Genomic DNA, 22,541 nt, shown 5'->3' on the forward strand with positions numbered 1-22,541 from the left:
GAGGTTATACTAGTCGATCCTCTGGTATTAGGACTAACCCCCACTCTGTTCATAGAGGCGGAGTCAACTCCAGTAGAAGAGTTAAGGGTCGACACATTGGAATAGTTATTAGGAAACCTAGCGTTCCACATCAGGCACCCTTAGGTATAAATGATTAATATGCTTTGAGTATTTGTGTTTATATGTTGCATTGTTGTGTATATGTTTACTACATGCATGATAGAGCATAACGAGTAGAATGTACCTATAGGATAATACCTCAGAAAGTGAAAACCTATAGGAAGCGATATTAATAAACACGCGACCAATAAAAGAATATATAAACATAATTTACAAATAGTAGTAATATAATAAACACCGCCTAATATATATTATTGTGAACGTCATTCCTATATTACGTTTTAGAAGTTGTGAAGAAAGAGATGGATTACCAACCGGGAATCGATGTAAAACATCGATACCTGTGTCTACATATGACATGATATAGAATGTTGAAGAGGTGAATGTGATGATTACAGCAGTAGAAAACTTTGAATTGGATTAAGTTATTTGAGGTATGGAGAAAGAAGTGATGTGACAGAGGAACAGTCAGTAAAACAACAGAAAATAACAGCAATACAAAAATTTGAAATATACTCAATAAGCATAAAGAAAGTCATCGATAGTCGCAGAGTGTACAATCTGGAGTAAACTTATGATTTTATGAAAATTTTGAAGTTTTTATGGTACAACTGTGCTCAGACATCGCATACGATATTGTATAATCACAATAGGAATGCATAAGAAAATGATTTTCAAAGTGTAGATCATGCATCATATCTTTATAATAATGCAGAAAAATGTGATTTTGAGCAACTCTTTGGTGATGAGATGCGTCATCACTCTGAGCTACAATTGTACTAATGATTTCAAACGATTTATGAAAAGTGATTTAAAAGAGCTGGCCAGCCAAAGAATGTTTTGAAATCTTTTTTTCGATAAGTGAACTCAGATGTGAAACTCTGCGACGAATAATAAAAGATTCTTAATAAATAAGAATAAAATTGTAAAAGAAACTCCAATAATAGAACAAAGCCATGTTAACGATTAATTGCAACAAAGCTAGTAAAGCTAAAGGAGAATGTGAATAAAGAGTTATCGACAGAGAGCATACGCAGTTAAGATGCGATGCGCTGACAATATTTAAGGATACAATATTTATCCTTATGATGGAATAAGGGATGAAATAACAGAAAGTCATGTTAGATGAAAGAAACGTAGGAGTACGCAAGGATGAAGAATATAATGAATATCATTATGTTGAGATAAATAATACTGCGATCGAGAGTCATATCGGAAGAGAGAAATTAAAAGTATAAAAAAAACGATAATATGAATGATGAACATCAATTGATATTTTAAGGATATATAACCTTATCAATATCAGTGTTTGAAGATACAGAAGTAGAAGGAGAAGGAATACGAAACGACGAAGAAGATAATCTTGTAAGACGTGAAAGTTTGAAATGAGATAGATCAAAAGATAAGTGATGCTAATTGACTGACATTAAGTGAAGTCACTATATCAGCATTAAGAGTTATAAGTTGTGTTAACAGAAAGGAGAAGAGTTAAGTTATGAAACTCTAGTATAAGGAGAAGAACACACGTATAAAGTATACGTGTCAGTAAATGTAAAAATGGTGGATAATATGAAAGAACGTATAATGGGAACAACGTATACACCCTTGAAGTTAGTAAGGTGATTAGAGAAATGGATAGTTCTAGTTACATATCAGAAAGATCGTCAAAATAGAACAGCAGCAATAGAATTGCTATAAACAAAGAAAAGACGTAATGAATACAGTAAGTAAAGGATAAGATAATATTTCATTGCTATTGGACATATAGGAATGAACTATTTCCAAGAAGCGATCATAACCAGTACTAAGACGATACCTTGAAGAGTAAGAATAAAATCATAAAGCTATTTGAAAGTAAGAAACAGAAGTATAAGATGAAAGAGAAAAAAAAAATTTACAATGAGAAGGAATGACGATAAAGAAAGAAGATAAGATATCAAAGATTTATTGAATCAGCTAAAGCCTAAAGGTGAGAATGAAGTTAAACGAAAGCTAGTCAGTGACAAAGATTCTTAAGGAAGTTAAATGTTAAAGGAACATATAAGATTTTTATGAGATTACCAGGAATAAGGAATTGTGACGTAAAGGAAAGACATTTTTGACTGATAAGTCAATAAGGGACTCGAGATGATCTTCAAGGATCATATAAAGAAAGATAAAGGAGATAATAATACAGATAGTATTGGTTAACGAAGGTAGCTGTACAAGTTACATGATTCGGGTTAATGTGAAGTGGAGCATTTATAGTAACGGTGAACGGATGAAGGATCATGACTAACAAAACGACACGAGACTCACGATAGCTAAAAAGAGCAAAGGAAAGAGAAATTAAAGATAGTAAAAAGATGTATCAGACTCAACTGCGTTGAGAAATGGTGAATATCAGAGACAAAGTATAACCCAAAAAGGAATTGACTGACACAGGAACTAAGTGTAAGAAATGACAAAAAGGAAAGTATAGATGGTGGATCACAGCAAGAACTATAACAATAGATTTGGGATTATAAAGATAAATTCTCATCGAAATATGAATAAAATGAATACGCCACCAAGAATGAGAATCACATATCGCTGACTGTTTACGCATAAAAGAGGCGAACAGCAATACGATGAATAATACAGAGGAGATGAAGGATCGAGAATAAATTAATTAAATACTTAATACTGACGACAAAAGGAAAAATCCCGACCAGATAGTAATGATGCAAGAATTACGACATCAAGGATGCGTCTAAAGCTACACTACCTTAGAAAGACAATGGGCGGAATAAAAGTAACAATGAGAAGATTTTCAACTACGCAGCAGCGAGAAGCTACTATGAGTAAGATAGTCAATCGATTAACAATAAGTATGAAGGCACCGTTGTAAATGAAGAGTTAAGAATTAAGGTAAAAGATAAAGATACGACTAACGCGTAGTAATGAACGTCAAGGAAGGTATAAGAACAATTGTAAGGTCCCAACAACTTTTATGAAAATTCGAGGACGAATTTTTATAAGGGGGGAAGAATGTAATACCCCAAAATAATTAGTTATCTAATTGGACCACGTGTCCAGTTTAGACTCGCCACAGTGGCGATATCGGAAAAATTTCAGGGAATTAAAATAAATGAAATTTTAAGTAGGTCGGTTTTGGGAAATTAATTATGCGGAAATCAAGGTTATATTTCAATTCTAAAGTTAGAATTGGAATTAAAAGGAAAAGTGTCGAGAAAAGCGCAAAATAAGTACAGGGACCAAAGTGGTAATTTAGCCACTTTGTGTCGAAAATGGAAATTTGTAGGTTTTGACGAAAAAGTTTTAATATCGAGTTTCGTATTATTTATTGGATATAGATAATACGTATACGTTAAAATTAAAGTGTTAAACGATTTAGCTATGGACTAAATCGTACGAAATAAAAGTTTAAAGGATAATAAATAACAAATGAAGAAATTAAGGGTTAAAGTAATAATTTAACCAAATCATATATATTAAAAGAATTATGAATGAAGAGTAATCAGAGGAAGGAAGAAAGCTCCAGAAGCAAAAAACGAGCGATACCGTCGTTTCTTCGCCGTTTCGCCGTTCGGCGTCCGTTTCGGACAATTTTCGCGGCAAACTCTTCGGAATTGAAAGCTCTATCAATCCTAACCTCTATTTCAAGGTAATATTTCAAGATTTGATGTTAAATTCGAAGGATAGAGGGCTGTTTTGTATAGAAAATTTCGTTCGAATCGTACGGTTAGGAATCGAGTTGTTTTTGACGTTTTTGGGTTGTAAAATGATAGGATAAGTTGTTAAATGAAGTGGGTATGTATTGGTGTGAGTTTAGGGAGTTTTAGAGCCCCGGAAATGGTCCGGAAGCGCTGGAAAAACGCTGCACACGTCGGTGCACGACGTGCTGCACTTCAGCACGTCGTGCTGGTGCGCGACGTGCGCCATATGGGTGCACGACGTGCACCAGTGAAGGGCACGTCGTGCCCTTCATGAAAAATGAAGGGCACGATGTGCCAAGCTGGCACGACGTGCCCCACTTCGACGCCGACCTCCGTGGGACTTCCGGGAGCGAAAATGAGCCTCCGATAGCTTGATCTGAGTGTGAAACTCAGTTAAGTGTCTGAAAATGGATGTAAAACATTATAGAAATGAATGTTAATGTGATAAGTAAGAATTCAGTTAAGAAAGTTATATAATTTCCGAGTACAAGGAATAGTACTCGATAAGTCGTAAGTACGACTAAGGATCATCGAGTTTTCAAGCAATCTAGAAGAGGAATCCAATCAACTTAAACTTGGAACTTAAAAGTATTATACGTATAGGAATACGAGATTCACGTCTAATCCTTAAATGTTAATTATTTATCAGACGTGTCAGAGCAGAGAGGTCAGTAGACGTGGGATAGCAAGGGCATATCATTTCATCGACCATATTTGTGATTGGATTGCGGTCACTGTGAGTTGCACTTTACTTTCGTGTATTATATATAAAGTCATTTGATATAGATATGTATACTGTTTTTACGCATCGCATGTTAGATGATTTGATTAAATATTATATGTTTCTATCAAATGTATATACGAGAACTAGTATGCGATCCGAAGAAACTAGCTACCTATTGGGTGTCAATAGGCTGTGTGATCACCAGTTTTGAGTCAGTCTAGTGTGTTTGCATTTGAGAAATGATTGGATATGTATGATATGATATGAATTCGATACGAGAGTGAACTCGGCTACGGTGTAGCCTGGAAGTCCCCGTATCTAGTGGGCTGGGCCCACCAGTGAGTTGGACTCACAACTTGAGATTTATGATTGGGTTGAACGATATATGATTATTCGAGAGATGTGTCGCATGCTAGGATATTAGTTTCGTACGGATCAAATACATGTTTATATGTTTTATATTATTGTTTTCTTGAGATGCGATGCTATGTTTTTAAATTAATACCGTTAGTAAAATGCAAACTCACTCAGTATTTTCCCAAATACTGACCCCTCACCTTTGATGTCTTTCAGGTACTTAGTACGTGGACCTAGCTAGAGGCCAAATTGGAAATCCAGAAGTCAATTGTATATGTTTAGTTTCTGACTTCTGTGAGTGCTGCAGTAGTGGTCCCATGTTGACAGAGTCGTAGCCTAGACAGCAGTATATTTTGAATGTACATATTACTTGCTGTCCAGTTTATACGTTTTTGTAGGCTACGTGTTTTATATGTTGTGCACGGCACTAGGTGCCAGTGATATGTTGGATACACTAACTGATGTATATAGTACCGCGAGGCCAGTTCGTACGAGGTACGGTAACTAGAGCCCGCGAGGATAACAGAACAGTTAGTGTAAATGTTTGTGTATACATGTTATGTATACTTGCTTCTGTTGCTTTATGTTATTTGTTTATCAATTGCGAAAAATTAATAGTGATTTAAGGCTTGCTACGGGTTCCGGAGCTACCACTCCCGTTCCCTAGCGCCGGTTGCGGCTCAATATTTTGGATCGTGACACTTACGCTCGCCAACCTCCTCTTAACAGATAGGAGATTGACACTTGCGCCCGTACAAAGCCTCATAAGGTACCATCTCGATGCTAGCATGGTAATTGTTGCTGTAGGAAAACTTAATCAAAGGCAAATGAGTATCCCAGCTACCCTGAAAACCTAGAACACACATCTTGAGCATGTCCTCCAAAGTCTGAATAGTCCTCTCAGACTGATCGTCAGTCTGAGGATGAAAAGCAGTACTGAAATCCAATCTCGAACCCAAAGATTCCTGCAACGCCTTCCAAAACAGAGAGGTGAAAATTGAACCTCTGTCCGAAACAATCAATACTGGTACACCATGGAGACTAACAATCTGGTTAATGTACAACTGCGCCAACTTCGAAGCCTGATAAGTAACCTTTATCAGTAAGAAGTGAGTTGACTTGGTCAAACGTTCAACAATCATCCAAATCAAATCATACCTCGGTCGGGTACGTGGCAAACCAACCACAAGATCCATAGCGATCCGCTCCCATTTCCACTCTGGAATAGGTAGCAGTTGCAGATATCGAAATGGTCTTTGATGTTCTAACTTTACCTGCTGGCAAGTCAAACACTTAGACACAAACTCTGTAACATCCTTTTTCATTCCGCTCCACCAGTACGTACCCTTGAGATCATGATACATCTTGGTAGTTCCCAGATGAACACTATAAGCTGACTTGTACGCTTCCTCCAGAATCTGGTGTCTCAAACCATTCGAATCCGGAACACACAGTTGAGAACCGTACCTGAGAACTCCATCCGCCAGAACAAACTCAAAATTCCCATCCAAATGGATCTCATCCATAATCCGTTTCAATTGTGGATCCTCAGCTTGTGAAGCTTTGATCCTATCAATCAAAACCGGTTGCACCTGCAACTGTGCCAATAAACAACCTCTCTGTGAAACCTGAAATTCGTATCCCGAAGCTAACAAACTATGCGACTCACAAACCATGGGTCTCCGCCCAACCTCATAAATATGGACCAAACTGCCCGAAGACTTGCGACTCAACGCATCAGTTACCACATTAGCCTTACCCGGATGATACTGAATAGAACAATCGTAGTCTTTCAGTAATTCCAACCATCTCTGCTGCCTCAGATTCAACTCACGCTGATCAAAGATGTACTTCAAACTCTTATGATTAGTAAAGATCTCGCAAGTCGCAGCGTACAAATAGTGCCTCCAAATCTTAAGAGCAAAAACCACAGCTGCCAGCTCAAGATAATGAGTAGGATAATTCACCTCATGCTTCTTCAACTGGCGAGAAGCATAGGAAATCAATTTACCATGTTTCATCAACACACAACCCAAACCGATACGAGAAGCATCACAATACATAGTGAACCCCTCAATGCCAGATGGCAAAGCCAATACAAGAGTTGTAGTCAAAATCTCTTTGAGTTTCTCAAAGCTCAACTCGCACTTGTCAGTCCACTCAAACTTAAAACCCTTCTGTGTTAGTTTAGTAACGGTGCAGATATTCTGGAGAAATCCTGCACGAACAGACGATAATAGCCAGCTAACCCCAGAAAACTTCTGATCTCGGTAACTGACCTCGGCCTCTGCCAATCCATAACCGCCTCAATCTTCGTCGGATCAACCTTGATCCCATCCTTTGACACCACGTGTCCTAAGAAAGTAACTTGATCCAGCCATAATTTGCACTTTGAGAACTTAGCATATAGCTGATGCTCACGCAAAGTCTGCAGTATATTCCTCAAGTGGAAATCATCCTCCTCCTCACTCCAAGAGTAAATCAGTATGCCATCAATAAACACAATAACGAACTGATCTAGAAACGGCTTGAATACCCGATTCATCATATCCATAAACGCTGCTGGTGCGTTAGTCAACCCAAATGACATGACCCGAAACTCGAAATGCCCATAACGCGTTCTGAAAGCAGTCTTAGGTACATCGACGTCTCGAATCCAAAGTTGATGATACCCGGATCTCAAGTCAATCTTCCAAAAGCACTTAGCACCCTCCAACTGGTCGAACAAATCATCAATGCGAGGAAGAGGATATATGTTCTTGATAGTAACCTTGTTTAGCTGCTTGTAGTCGATACACAGCCGAAAAGAACCATCCTTCTTCTTGACAAACAACACAGGAGCACCCCACGGAGAAGTACTCGGTCGGATAAAACCACTATCCAGCAATTCCTGTAACTGTTCCTTCAACTCTTTCAGCTCTACAGGAGCCATCCGATATGAAGGTATCGAAATAGGAGTTGTTCCAGGAGCAACATCGATATAGATTTCAATGTCACGATCAGGTGGTAATCCAGGCAACTCCTCTAGAAACACATAAGTGAACTCATTAAATCTCAAAACACTATGCACATCACCACTGTCAGCCTCTAAATCACGAACCACCGCTAAGAAATCCTGGAAACCCTTGCCCATCATACTCTTGGCCTTGATCGCCGAAATTAGATTCTTAGGTGTCTCTTCCTTCTCCTCTTGGAAAGAAAAAGGAATATCACCAGGAATCCCAAATACAACTGACTTCCCTCGACAGTCGATAGAAGCAAAATGGCGTGAAAGCAAATCCATCCCCAAGATGACATCAAAAGATAACATGTCAAGCATAATCAAATCAACACTAAGATCTCTACCATTTATAACCATAGAACAAGACAGATAAACCACGTCCACCACAACACAGTCAGACAAAGGTGTAGATACAGATAAAGGCTCTAACAACCTAGATGGTGTCGCACCCAACTTAGCAGCAAAACTCGAAGAAACAAAAGATTGGGTTGCAATCGCATCAAATAAGACCAAAGCATCTACAAATAAAATGGGAATAGTACCTTGCACCACGGCATTTGATGCATGAGCATCTTGAGGAGTCAAAGCAAACACTCTAGCCTAACCTTGTCCCTGCAGCGGTGCCTGAGAAGAACTGTAACTACTCGAGCCTCTACCACCATTTTCATGGCCACCAAAACCACGCCCTCCTGAACCACGGCCCCGCTGGACACCAAACGAAGTGGCAGGTTGAGAATACCCTACCGAAGGACCTTTTAGCAATTTAAGCCAAACGTTAAAACATTATGAAACAAATCCAAACATTTCTCCTTTTTAGAGATTTAAGATAAATGTTTACACACGTTACAAAACAAATGCAAACACTTCTCCTTTTTACAGATTTAAGCCAAACGTTTGAAACGTTACGAAACCAATCCAAACGTTTCTCCTTTTTAAAGAATTAAGGCAAACATTTATAAACGTTACGAAATAAATACAAATGGTACGCCTTTTTAGCGATTTAACCAAACGTTTAAATCGTCATGAAACCAATCCAAACGTTTGAAATGTTACGAAATAAATCCAAACGTTTCACCTTTTTAGCGATTTACACCAAACGATTAAAACTTTATGAAACAAATCCTAACGTTTCACCTTTTTAATTTTTTATTCCAAACGTTTAAAACGTAACGAAACAAATCCTAACGTTTTTCCATTTTATTGATTTAAGCAAAACATTTAAAACGTTACCAAAAAAATCCTAACGTTTTCCCTTTTTAGCAATTTAAGCCAAACGTTTAAAACGTTTCGAAACAAATGCAAACGATTCTCTTTTTTAGTTATTGAAGCCAAACGTTTTGTCACGACCCATTTTCATGAATCGCGACCGGCGCTAGGGTATGGAAAATGTAGTACCAAAACCCGTAGCTAGCCTTTCATTTAACATATAAACACTTAAACCTGCAGAAAACCAATGCTCGGGGGCAACCGAGACTTCAGCCTAAATCTAGCAGTTATAATATTCAACAAATAAAATAACATGCTTTCCAATAATAATATTAATTCGGCTTAACATAAATAAACTAAAATAAAATACAGACGTCTAGCCAACTACTGCGGTCTAAGAATAAAATAGTTTGACAGTTTATCAAAAATAAATGGAATCTCCGAGGAAAAGTAAATGCGGAGATCACCAGACTCTCTCAGATCATAACCCTGGGAAAAATTGGGAAAACAATGGGGTCAGATATACTGAGATGAGTTTATACCACTATCTACATTTATTAATTGGAAAACCTTTAAAAACCGTTTAAAACATTTAATAACGATATTACGATTAATAGTTGGAACCCTAATCCACAATTCTAAATATATCCATAATCCAATAAGTCTGATCCCGAGAGCTAAACTAAACCGAGTTACCACTGACCATACTTTTACCATATCCAGAGTCCCGAGAGCTGAGCTACATCGAGTTACTCTATTTGGTCCCGAGAGCTATGCTCACACCGAGTTACCACATTTCCATATATACCTTACCCAGATCATTACCGGTGCGCACGCAGTCCTAACGATGTCCATTAGGTAGCGTGTTCCAACTAAGAGCCATAATATAAAACAGTTCGAAATATACGTACAATATATATATTTAATAGTAAAATAACAATTTACTTAATAAAGCGGTAAATAGTAAGTACAAACTCACTGCTTGCTAATCCACGTGAATACCGGCAAGCAACTAATCTTGGTTTGCCTCTGAAGCACGAACAGTAGACGGGTCTAGACAAATAAAATAACTATTAAAACAGGCCCTAACTTTAGAGAGTACTAGACACCATATAGGACTAGCACAAATTAACACGTCAGAATAAAACAAGCCAGAACACACAAAAATACCCAATAGGTAATAAACGTTCAATTAACACAAGTCTATTGAGTTCTCGCTTAAAATTCAATTTATAAATATTATTTAATAATCTTTAAATAATAATTAAGTTCTAAATAGTGGGTTAGCCAAGTTATCATTAACTACCAAGATAACCTCATTTGTCGGGTGACCCAAGTCTAACCCGACTCAAAACATTTATTAATATAATCCTGAGTTTATATTTAGAAAACAATTCAATAAAATAATAATCCATTTTAAAAGCGGAACTCAATAACTTCAATTTCAAGTAACCCAAGTTACAACCCAAAAACTTAATTAAATAAATCTTATAAAAGTTTAGGGACTAAATTATACTTTAGCCAATTAAGGACTAAACTGTACTTTTGCCAATTTGGGAATAAATTGTACTTTAACCAATTTGATATCCAAAATCAATTTAATTGCTTTTGTTTATAATTAATACAAAATGTAACTTTACTAATCAAAAACTTAGTTAAATAAGTTTTTAAAAACATTTAGTGGTCAAATTGTAATTTAGCCAATTTATACCAAATCGAAATTCAAAGTTAAATATAATTACCCGAGTAATTATATTAACTTAATTTTATAAAAATTAAACGTATAAAATTTATCCATTTAAAATCAAATTCATTATCGAAACAAAAGAAAATAACTTAAAGGACCTAATTAATTCAAACAAAACATATTAACAATCAAAGTGGCAAAAAAACCATCTTCTTCATTCAACTTAAAGGATTCCCGCCCAAGCTCCTCATCAAACACAAGATTAAAGTTACTGCTTCTAATCAACAATCAAAAATAATAACCTTTAGCAAGATTAATGACCCAACAGTAGCTAACTCATAATCAACACATAATAACAAACACCCCATAACGAACGGAGAAAATGACAACCCGAACGAATAACCCATCGCCCAACAAAACTTAGGTAACATAAACATGATTTTTAATTATCAATTAACCGATCCAAAAGGTTTATACACATCAAACAAAACAGAAATATAACCACGAGGAAGAAAGGATTCGGCAGTAACAAGTTCAACCAAGAAACAGTTTTATCAAACTTAAAACGGAAACCGTACGGCGATTGAAAACGAGGTCGATCACGTACCGTTCAACGAAAATGAGGTGGGGAATTGAAGGTATGAGAGTCTAGAATCTCGGGGATCAAACGAAAACAATTTTGATCTAGAAACGAAAACAAACAAATCAATTAACTGAATGTTGTTCACAAGCCTTAAAACTGAATTCAAACCGAACGATACAACGGCGATGGCTCAAACGAAGAAGATAACGTACTGTTTCTGATTCCGAAACATTAGAATCGTAGAGGATCGAGTCTATAATCTCTGGGATCAAATGGTTCTTATTTCGATCCAAAAACGAAGGAGAACGAATCAGAAAACCGAAGCAATGTTTTAAGCCAAAACATAAAATGAGAGTTGATGAACTCACGATGAACACCAAGGTTTTGAGGACGATTTGCAGCGTTAAACTTCAGGGAAATGATTGAAATAAGACAGCTAGGGTTAGTGTGTAGTGTGGGGGAATGAATTAGGTTAGAAAGATTGATGTATATAAGGGAAGAATTTAGTTTGGATTCGCTGAAATCATGCGAGAAATGGGAGGCTCAAGGTCTCGGTTACATTCTCGAACGAGAACAGCCAAATGGCCTTGTTCTCGTTCGAGAATGCCTGGTCTCGTACGAGACCAGGCACTGAACGAGGTTCTCGTTCGAGAATTCTTGAATTCTCGAACGAGAACAGTCGTGATTCTCAGGTCTCAAACAAAACCTGAGTCACACGGCAGTGGTTCAACCATTTGGTTGAACCACGAGTCCAAAGATGTATATTTTTTTTAAAACCGAACCTAAAATGAATAGAACCACAAACTATTAAAGAAACTTAAAATACTCCTCAAAACACACCCGGAACCACGTCGGAGATTACCAAAATAATTTAAAATTTTACGGGATATTATATTCTCCCCAACTAATTATAAATTCGTCCTCGAATTTAACACGATAAGCAATTACCACCAGAACAACACGTAACACAAGTAGAAATCATAAAAGTCACAGAAAATCAAGATATCGTACCTCACGGAAAAAGAAAAGGATAGTGATTCCGCATATCCGACTCGGTCTCCCAAGTACACTCTTCAACAGAATGATTGCGCCAGAGAACTTTGACCATCGGAATCGCCTTGTTCCGCAATTTACGCACTTGCGTATCAACAATCTCAACTGGCTGTTCCTCATAGGACAGCTCTTGGTCAATCTCGACACTCTGAGGCACAATCACGTGCGAAGGATCAGAAATGCACTTTATCAACATAGAAACATAAAACACAGGATGCACTAACGACATGTCTGGCGGCAGAACCAGATGATAAGCCACAGCTCCAATCCTCTCTGAAATCTCATAAGGACCAATATACCTCGGTGCCAACATTCCCTTGACACCAAAACGAACCACGCCTTTCATAGGCGAAACGCGAAGAAACACAAAATCACCAACATGAAACTCAATGTCTTTCCTCTTCGGATCAGCATAACTCTTATGCCGACTAACAGCAGTCTCTAACCTCCGTTTGATCAACGGTACCTTCTCTAAGGTAATCTGAATAATCTCAGCTCCCGAGAGTTTACGCTCTCCGACCTCCTCCCAACAGATAGGAGATCTACACTTGCGCCCGTACAAAGCCTCATACGGCGCCATCTCGATACTCGCGTGGTAACTGTTGTTGTAAGAAAACTCAATCAGCGGCAAATGAGTATCCCAGCTACCCTGAAAATCAAGAACACACATCCTGAGCATATCCTCCAACGTCTGAATAGTTCTCTCAGACTGACCGTCAGTCTGAAGATGAAAAGATGTACTGAAATCCAACCGAGAACCCAAGGATTCCTGTAACGCTTTCCAGAACCTCGAAGTAAACACAAAACCTCTGTCTGAAACAATGGAAACCGGTACACCATGCAAACTGACAATCCTGTCGATGTACAACTGAGCCAACCTCGAAGCAGTATACGAAACCTTAATCGGAAGGAAATGAGCTGACTTGGTCATACGGTCAACTATCACCCAGATGGAATCGTACCCCTGTCGAGTACATGGTAAGCCAACAACAAAATCCATGGAAATCCACTCCCACTTCCATTCTGGAATAGGTAGTGGCTGCAGATAGCCAAAAGGTCTCTGATTCTCCAGCTTCAACAGTAGGTACCCTTAAGATCATGGTACATCTTAGTAGAACCCAGATGAACACTATAAGCAGACTTGTGCGCTTCCTCCAGAATCTGGTCCCTAAAACCATCTGAATCTGGAACACACAATCTTGAACCATGTCTCAGAACACCATCCACAAAAGTGAACTCAGAATTTCCATCCTGCTGAACCTCCTCTATGATCCGTTTCAACTGTGGATCCTCAGCTTGTAAAGTTTTGATCCGATCAATCAAAACGGGTTGCACTTGTAACTGTGCTAACAAACAACCAGCCTGAGAAATCTGAAAACCATAGCCCGAAGCTATCAAACTGTGCCACTCTCTAACCATGGGTCTACACCCAATCTCAGAAATATGTGCCAAACTGCCCGAAGACTTGCGACTCAACACATCGGCTACCACATTAGCCTTACCAGGATGGTACTGAATAGTACAGTCGTAGTCTTTCAGCAATTCTAACCACTTCCTCTGTCTCAAGTTCAATTCTCTCTGATCAAAGATATACTTCAGACTCTTATGATCAGTGAAAATCTCACAAGTAGCACCATATAAATAATGCCTCCAGATTTTCAGCGCAAAAACCACAGCTGCCAACTCTAAATCATGAGTAGAGTAATTCACCTCATGCTTCTTCAACTGTCTGGAAGCATAGGCAATCACCTGTCCATGCTGCATTAGAACACAACCCAAACCGATCCGAGACGCATCACAATACACTGTGAAACCATCAATTCCAGAAGGCAATGCCAAAACCGAAACTGTAGTCAAAATCTCCTTGAGCTTTTCAAAGCTTGCCTCGCATTTGTCAGTTCACTCAAACTTAACACCCTTCTGTGTCAGTTTAGTCAACGGTGCAGATATTCTGGAGAAATCTTGCACGAACCGACGATAGTAGCCAGCTAAACCCAGAAAACTTCTGATCTTGGTAACTGACCTTGGCCTCTGCCAATCCATAACCGCCTCAATCTTCTTCGGATCAACCTTGATCCCATCTTTTGACACCACGTGTCCTAGAAAGGTAACCTGATCCAACCAGAACTCACATTTTGAGAACTTAGCATACAGCTGATGCTCACGCAACGTCTGTGGTATAGTCCTCAAATGGTAAGCATGCTCCTCCTCACTCCGAGAATAGATCAAAATGTCATCAATGAAAACGATAACGAATTGATCTAAAAACGGCTTGAACACTCTGTTCATCATATCCATAAACAATGCTGGTGCGTTCGTCAGACCAAAGGACATAACCAGAAACTCAAAATGTCCATAACGAGTCCGAAAAGCAGTCTTAGGCACATCTGCATCACGGATCCAAAGCTGATGATACCCAGACCTCAAATCAATCTTGGAAAAAAACTTTGCACCCTGCAACTGGTCAAACAAATCATCGATGCGAGGAAGAGGATATCTGTTCTTGACAGTAGCCTTGTTCAACTGCCTGTAGTCGATACACGGTCGAAAGGAACCGTCTTTCTTCTTCACAAACAGAACTGGAGCATCCCATGGAGAAGTACTCGGTCTGATGAACCCGCTATCCAACAATTCTTGTAACTGGTCCTTCAACTCCTTCAGCTCTGCAGGAGCCATCCGATACGGCGGTATCGAAATCGGAGCTGTACCAGAAACCACATCAATGCAAAACTCAATATCATGATCAGGTGGTAATCCAGGAAATTCTTCTGGAAACACATCAGTGAACTCATTCACTATCGGAACACTATGCATATCACCACTCTCAAACTCCAAATCACGAACCACATCAAGAAAACCCTGGCAACCCTTGCCTAACATCCGCTTTGCCTTGATGGCGGAAATCAGATTCTTAGGTGTCTCCGCCTTTTCTCCCTGAAAGGAAAAAGGTAGATCACCTGGAATCCTAAACTCGACTGACTTCCCTCTACAGTCAATAGAAGCATAATGGCGCGACAGCCAATCCATCCCCAAGATGACATCAAAAGAAAGAACGTCAAGCACAATCAAATCAGCATATAATTCTCTACCCTGAATAACCACTGGACAAGAAGGATAAACGACATCTACTACTACACCTTCAGACATAGGTGTAGACACAGCTAGAGGTTCACTTAAAACAGATGGTGCCATACCCAATTTCCCAGCAAAACATGTAAATACAAACGAATGGGTTGCACCCGCATCAAATAATACCAAAGCATCAGTAAAGAAAATCGGAATGGTACCTTGCACTACAGCATTTGATGCATGCGCAACTTGAGGAGTAAGAGCAAACACTCTGGCCTGACCCTGCGGCTGCTGCTGCGAACTCTGCCCAGTACCATAACTGTTGGAACCTCTACCACCGTTACCACGGCCACAAAAACCTCTACCACCAGAACCACGGCCCCGCTGGCCACCAAAAGATGCTGCAGGTTTGGAGTATCCTACAGACTATGTAAACGCAGGTCTCTGCTGCTGATAAGATGATTGCGCCACACTGGAGTTAGACATCTGCTGCCCAGATGTCGGACACTCCCTGGAAAAATGAGCCGGCTGGCCACAAGAGAAACAACCTCCAGGAGCTAACTGACACTGACCATAGTGCGTGCGTCTACAATTCTGGCAGAACGGAATGTTCGATCTACCACTGTACCCGCGTTCTGAACCACGGTTACTCCACTGCTACTAGAGCTGTACGGAGCACTCCTAGCACTATGCCTCCCTTTGTTGTGAGTACGGCAACTCCCCTTATTGGCCTGAGAAGAGCCATTGTAGTAGTTCCCACTACCATGCCGCACTGGGGCCTGATGCCCCCCACTAGGAACATCACTCTTTCCCTTCTGATTCTGGAAAGGGTCAGAGATCGTCCCAAACTGAATCAACAAATTCTCCATCCGTCGAGCACTGTCCACTACCCGAGCAAACTCCATGTCTGCCCCTATCAGCAAAGGAAGAAATTCCGAGCCTAAACCCCTGATATAGCGGTCGTTCACTCGCCCACGATCACCCTGTAGATCCGTAGCAAACTTCCCCAAACGGACAAACTTTGTAGTGTAGTCTGTCACTGATCTATCCCCTTTCTTTAAACTTAGTAGCTTTTCTCTGAAATTCTCAGTAACAGAGAAGGGTAGATAGTAACCTCTGAACCTTGTCACAAAATCAGTCCAAGACAATGTAGCCATCTCTGGCCTGATATTATCGCGAAACCAGTCCTTAGCTGGACCCTTCAGCGACATCTCCACAAGCATCACTGACTGACGATCAGTAGCTTGAATTCTCTGACTATTGTACTCAAACTCTTCCAAAAAGTCAAGAGCATCCCCAGTACCATCAAAAGAAGTCGGATTCAACTTTGTGTAGGTAATCACCATCTCTCTCTGTCAGAATGTGACCGACACCAGCAAGTCCACCCATACCAGCTACAGCACCAGCCTGAGGTTGCTGTTGCTGCGCTAACTGACCCAGTACAGTACACTGATTCTGCAAAAGAGCCTGGTTGTTCTGCATCTCGACAATCCCAGCCAAGAAAGTAGTGAAGTCGAACGCCTGCATATTCGGTGCCTGTTGCACCCCTGGTGCCTGCTGCACATTCGGCGCCTGCTGTACATTCGGTGCCTGAACACCTGCTGCACCACGTCCTCTAGCTCCACCTCTACCAGCACCAGCTCCTCTACCTCTGCCAACACCTCTACCCCTACCACGTCCAGCATTGGCCGGAACTGGTGGTACATTCTGATCGACTTCCATGGAAATCGCATCATCAGCCACAGCTTCTTGCTCTGCCGCAGCACGAGCACGAGTACGAACAACATTGTCCATATCCTAAGGATTGAACAAAAAACAATTTAAATAACACATAATTCATACCCAAGTATGAAACAAAACAAGTAACAACTTTGGATTTCCCGAGAAATCAACAGCAATTAAAGCATTCACCCAAGTGAAATAAAATTAACATTTAACAGCATCAAATCAACATATAATTATTGACTCGACGCAATCCTATTGGTGTAGGCGGAATATTTTAAAAATCAAAAGATGACGTTTTTAAAGACATGACAGAAACCTATATCCGCAGTAGTTCCTAAGACACAACCATACTTAACAGAGTAAACACATAGCAAGCAATTGGCCTTGGTTTGAAACCAAAGCTCTGATACCAAGTTTGTCACTACCCATTTTCATGAATCGCGACCGGCGCTAGGGTATGGGTAATGTAGTACCAAAACCCGTAGCTAGCCTTTCATTTAACATATAAACACTTAAACCTGTAGAAAACCAATGCTCGGGGGCAACGGAGACTTCAGCCTAAATCTAGCAGTTATAATATTCAACAAATAAAATAACATGCTTTCCAATAATAATATTAATTCGGCTTAACATAAATAATTCTGAATAATAATGTAACATGCCAAAGCAATAATAATCCAGTCGGACCAATCCGACAACAACTAAAATAAAATACAGACGTCTAGCCAACTACTGCGGTCTAAGAATAAAATAGTTTGACAGTTTATCAAAAATAAATGGAACCTCCGAGGAAAAGTAAATGCGGAGATCACCAGACTCTCTCAGATCATAACCCTAGGAAAAATTGGGAAAACAACGGGGTCAGATATACTGAGATGAGTTTATACCACTATCTACATTTATTAAGTGGAAAACCTTTAAAAACCGTTAGAACATTTAATAACGATATTACGATTAATAGTTGGAACCCTAATCCACAATTCTAAATATATCCATAATCCAATAGGTCTGGTCCCGAGAGCTAAACTACACCGAGTTACCACTGACCATACTTTTACTATATCCAGAGTCCCGAGAGCTGAGCTACACCGAGTTACTCTATTTGGTCCCGAGAGCTATGCTCACACCGAGTTACCACATTTCCATATATACCTTACCCAGATCATTACCGGTGCGCATGCAGTCCTAACGATGCCCATTAGGTAGCGTGTTCCAACTAAGAGCTATAATATAAAACAGTTCGAAATATACGTACAACATATATATTTAATAGTAAAATAACAATTTACTTAATAAAGCGGTAAATAGTAAGTACAAACTCACTGCTTGCTAATCCACGTGAACACCGGCAAGCAACTAATCATGGTTCGCCTCTAAAACACGAATAGTAGACGAGTCTAGACAAATAAAATAATTATTAAAACAGACCCTAACTCTAGAGAGTACTAGACACCACATAGGACTAGCACAAATTAACACGTCGGAATAAAACAAGACAGAACACACAAAAATACCCAATAGGTAATAAACGTTCAATTAACACAAGTATATTGAGTTCTCGCTTAAAATCCAATTTATAAATATTATTTAATAATCTTTAAATAATAATTAATTTCTAAATAGTGGGTTAGCCGAGTTATCATTAACTACCAAGCTAACCTCATTTGTCGGGTGACCCAAGTCTAACTCGACTCAAAACATTTTTCAATATGAACCCGAGTTTATATTTAGAAAACAATTCAATATAATAATAATCCATTTTAAAAGCGGAACTCAATAACTTCAATTTCAAGTAACCCAAGTTACAACCCAAAAACTTAATTAAATAAATCTTATAAAAGTTTAGGGACTAAATTGTACTTTAGCCAATTAAGGACTAAACTGTACTTTTGCCAATTTGGGACTAAATTGTACTTTAGCCAATTTGATATCCAAAATAAATTTAATTGCTTTTGTTTATAATTAATACAAAATGTAACTTTACTAATCAAAAACTTAGTTAAATAAGTTTTTAAAAACATTTAGGGGTCAAATTGTAATTTAGCCAATTTATACCAAATCGAAATTCAAAGTTAAATATAATTACCCGAGTAATTATATTAACTTAATTTTATAAAAATTTAACGTATAAAATTTATCCATTTAAAATCAAATTCATTATCGAAACAAAAGAAAATAACTTAAAGGACCTAATTAATTCAAACAAAACATATTAACAATCAAAGTGGCAAAAAAACCATCTTCTTCATTCAACTTAAAGGATTCCCGCCCAAGCTCCTCATCAAACACAAGATTAAAGTTACTGCTTCTAATCAACAATCAAAAATAATAACCTTTAGCAAGATTAATGACCCAACAGTAGCTAACTCATAATCAACACATAATAACAAACACCCCATAACAAACGGAGAAAATGATAGCTCTTGGTCAATCTCGACACTCTGAGGCACAATCACGTGCGAAGGATCAGAAATGCACTTTATCAACATAGAAACATAAAACACAGGATGCACTAACGACATGTCTGGCGGCAGAACCAGATGATAAGCCACAGCTCCAATCCTCTCTGAAATCTCATAAGGACCAATATACCTCGGTGCCAACATTCCCTTGACACCAAAACGAACCACGCCTTTCATAGGCGAAACGCGAAGAAACACAAGATCACCAACATGAAACTCAATGTCTTTCCTCTTCGGATCAGCATAACTCTTATGCCGACTAACAGCAGTCTCTAACCTCCGTTTGATCAACGTTACCTTCTCTGAGGTAATCTGAATAATCTCAGCTCCCGAGAGTTTACGCTCTCCGACCTCCTCCCAACAGATAGGAGATCTACACTTGCGCCCGTACAAAGCCTCATACGGCGCCATCTCGATACTCGCGTGGTAACTGTTGTTGTAAGAAAACTCAATCAGCGGCAAATGAGTATCCCAGCTACCCTGAAAATCAAGAACACACATCCTGAGCATATCCTCCAACGTCTGAATAGTTCTCTCAGACTGACCGTCAGTCTGAAGATGAAAAGATGTACTGAAATCCAACCGAGAACCCAAGGATTCCTGTAACGCTTTCCAGAACCTCGAAGTGAACACAAAACCTCTGTCTGAAACAATAAAAACCGGTACACCATGCAAACTGATAATCCTTTCGATGTACAACTGAGCCAACCTCAAAGCAGGATAAGAAACCTTAATCGGAAGGAAATGAGCTGACTTGGTCATACGGTCAACTATCACCCAGATGGAATCGTACCCCTGTCGAGTACATGGTAAGCCAACAACAAAATCCATGGAAATCCACTCCCACTTCCATTTTGGAATAGGTAGTGGCTGCAGATAGCCAAAAGGTCTCTGATTCTCCAGCTTCAACAGTAGGTACCCTTAAGATCATGGTACATCTTAGTAGAACCCAGATGAACACTATAAGCAGACTTGTGCGCTTCCTCTAGAATCTGGTCCCTAAAACCATCTGAATCTGGAACACACAATCTTGAACCATGTCTCAGAACACCATCCACAAAAGTGAACTCAGAATTTCCATCCTGCTGAACCTCCTCTATGATCCGTTTCAACTGTGGATCCTCAGCTTGTAAAGTTTTGATCCGATCAATCAAAACGGGTTGCACTTGTAACTGTGCTAACAAACAACCAGCCTGAGAAATCTGAAAACCATAGCCCGAAGCTATCAAACTGTGCCACTCTCTAACCATGGGTCTACACCCAATCTCAGAAATATGTGCCAAACTTCCCGAAGACTTGCGACTCAACACATCGGCTACCACATTAGCCTTACCAGGATGGTACTGAATAGTACAGTCGTAGTCTTTCAGCAATTCTAACCACTTCCTCTGTCTCAAGTTCAATTCTCTCTGATCAAAGATATACTTCAGACTCTTATGATCAGTGAAAATCTCACAAGTAGCACCATATAAATAATGCCTCCAGATTTTCAGCGCAAAAACCACAGCTGCCAACTCTAAATCACGAGTAGAGTAATTCACCTCATGCTTCTTCAACTGTCTGGAAGCATAGGCAATCACCTGTCCATGCTGCATTAGAACGCAACCCAAACCGATCTGAGACGCATCACAATACACTGTGAAACCATCAATTCCAGAAGGCAATGCCAAAACCGAAGCTGTAGTCAAAATCTCCTTGAGCTTTTCAAAGCTTGCCTCGCATTTGTCAGTTCACTCAAACTTAACACCCTTCTGTGTCAGTTTAGTCAACGGTGCAGATATTCTGGAGAAATCTTGCACGAACCGACGATAGTAGCCAGCTAAACCCAGAAAACTTCTGATCTTGGTAACTGACCTTGGCCTCTGCCAATCCATAACCGCCTCAATCTTCTTCGGATCAACCTTGATCCCATCTTTTGACACCACGTGTCCTAGAAAGGTAACCTGATCCAACCAGAACTCACATTTTGAGAACTTAGCATACAACTGATGCTCACGCAACGTCTGTAGTATAGTCCTCAAATGGTAAGCATGCTCCTCCTCACTCCGAGAATAGATCAAAATGTCATCAATGAAAACGATAACGAATTGATCTAAAAACGGCTTGAACACTCTGTTCATCATATCCATAAACAATGCTGGTGCGTTCGTCAGACCAAAGGACATAACCAGAAACTCAAAATGTCCATAACGAGTCCGAAAAGCAGTCTTAGGCACATCTGCGTCACGGATCCAAAGCTGATGATACCCAGACCTCAAATCAATCTTGGAAAAAAACTTTGCACCCTGCAACTGGTCAAACAAATCATCGATGCGAGGAAGAGGATATCTGTTCTTGACAGTAGCCTTGTTCAACTGCCTGTAGTCGATACACGGTCGAAAGGAACCGTCTTTCTTCTTCACAAACAGAACTGGAGCATCCCATGGAGAAGTACTCGGTCTGATGAACCCGCTATCCAACAATTCTTGTAACTGGTCCTTCAACTCCTTCAGCTCTGCAGGAGCCATCCGATACGGCGGTATCGAAATCGGAGCTGTACCAGAAACCACATCAATGCAAAACTCAATATCATGATCAGGTGGTAATCCAGGAAATTCTTCTGGAAACACATCAGTGAACTCATTCACTATCGGAACACTATGCATATCACCACTCTCAAACTCCAAATCACGAACCACATCAAGAAAACCCTGGCAACCCTTGCCTAACATCCGCTTTGCCTTGATGGCGGAAATCAGATTCTTAGGTGTCTCCGCCTTTTCTCCCTGAAAGGAAAAAGGTAGATCACCTGGAATCCTAAACTCGACTGACTTCCCTCTACAGTCAATAGAAGCATAATGGCGCGACAGCCAATCC

General features: G+C 39.5%; 1 pseudogene; it reads right to left on the minus strand.

Annotated features, from left to right (window-relative positions):
* Positions 1 to 1,765: 1,765 nt before the first annotated feature.
* LOC130015105 (uncharacterized) lies at positions 1,766 to 22,042 on the minus strand (annotated as a pseudogene).
* Positions 22,043 to 22,541: the final 499 nt, after the last annotated feature.

This window comes from Mercurialis annua, linkage group LG2 (genome assembly GCF_937616625.2).
Source record: "Mercurialis annua linkage group LG2, ddMerAnnu1.2, whole genome shotgun sequence".
Lineage (NCBI taxonomy): Eukaryota > Viridiplantae > Streptophyta > Magnoliopsida > Malpighiales > Euphorbiaceae > Mercurialis > Mercurialis annua.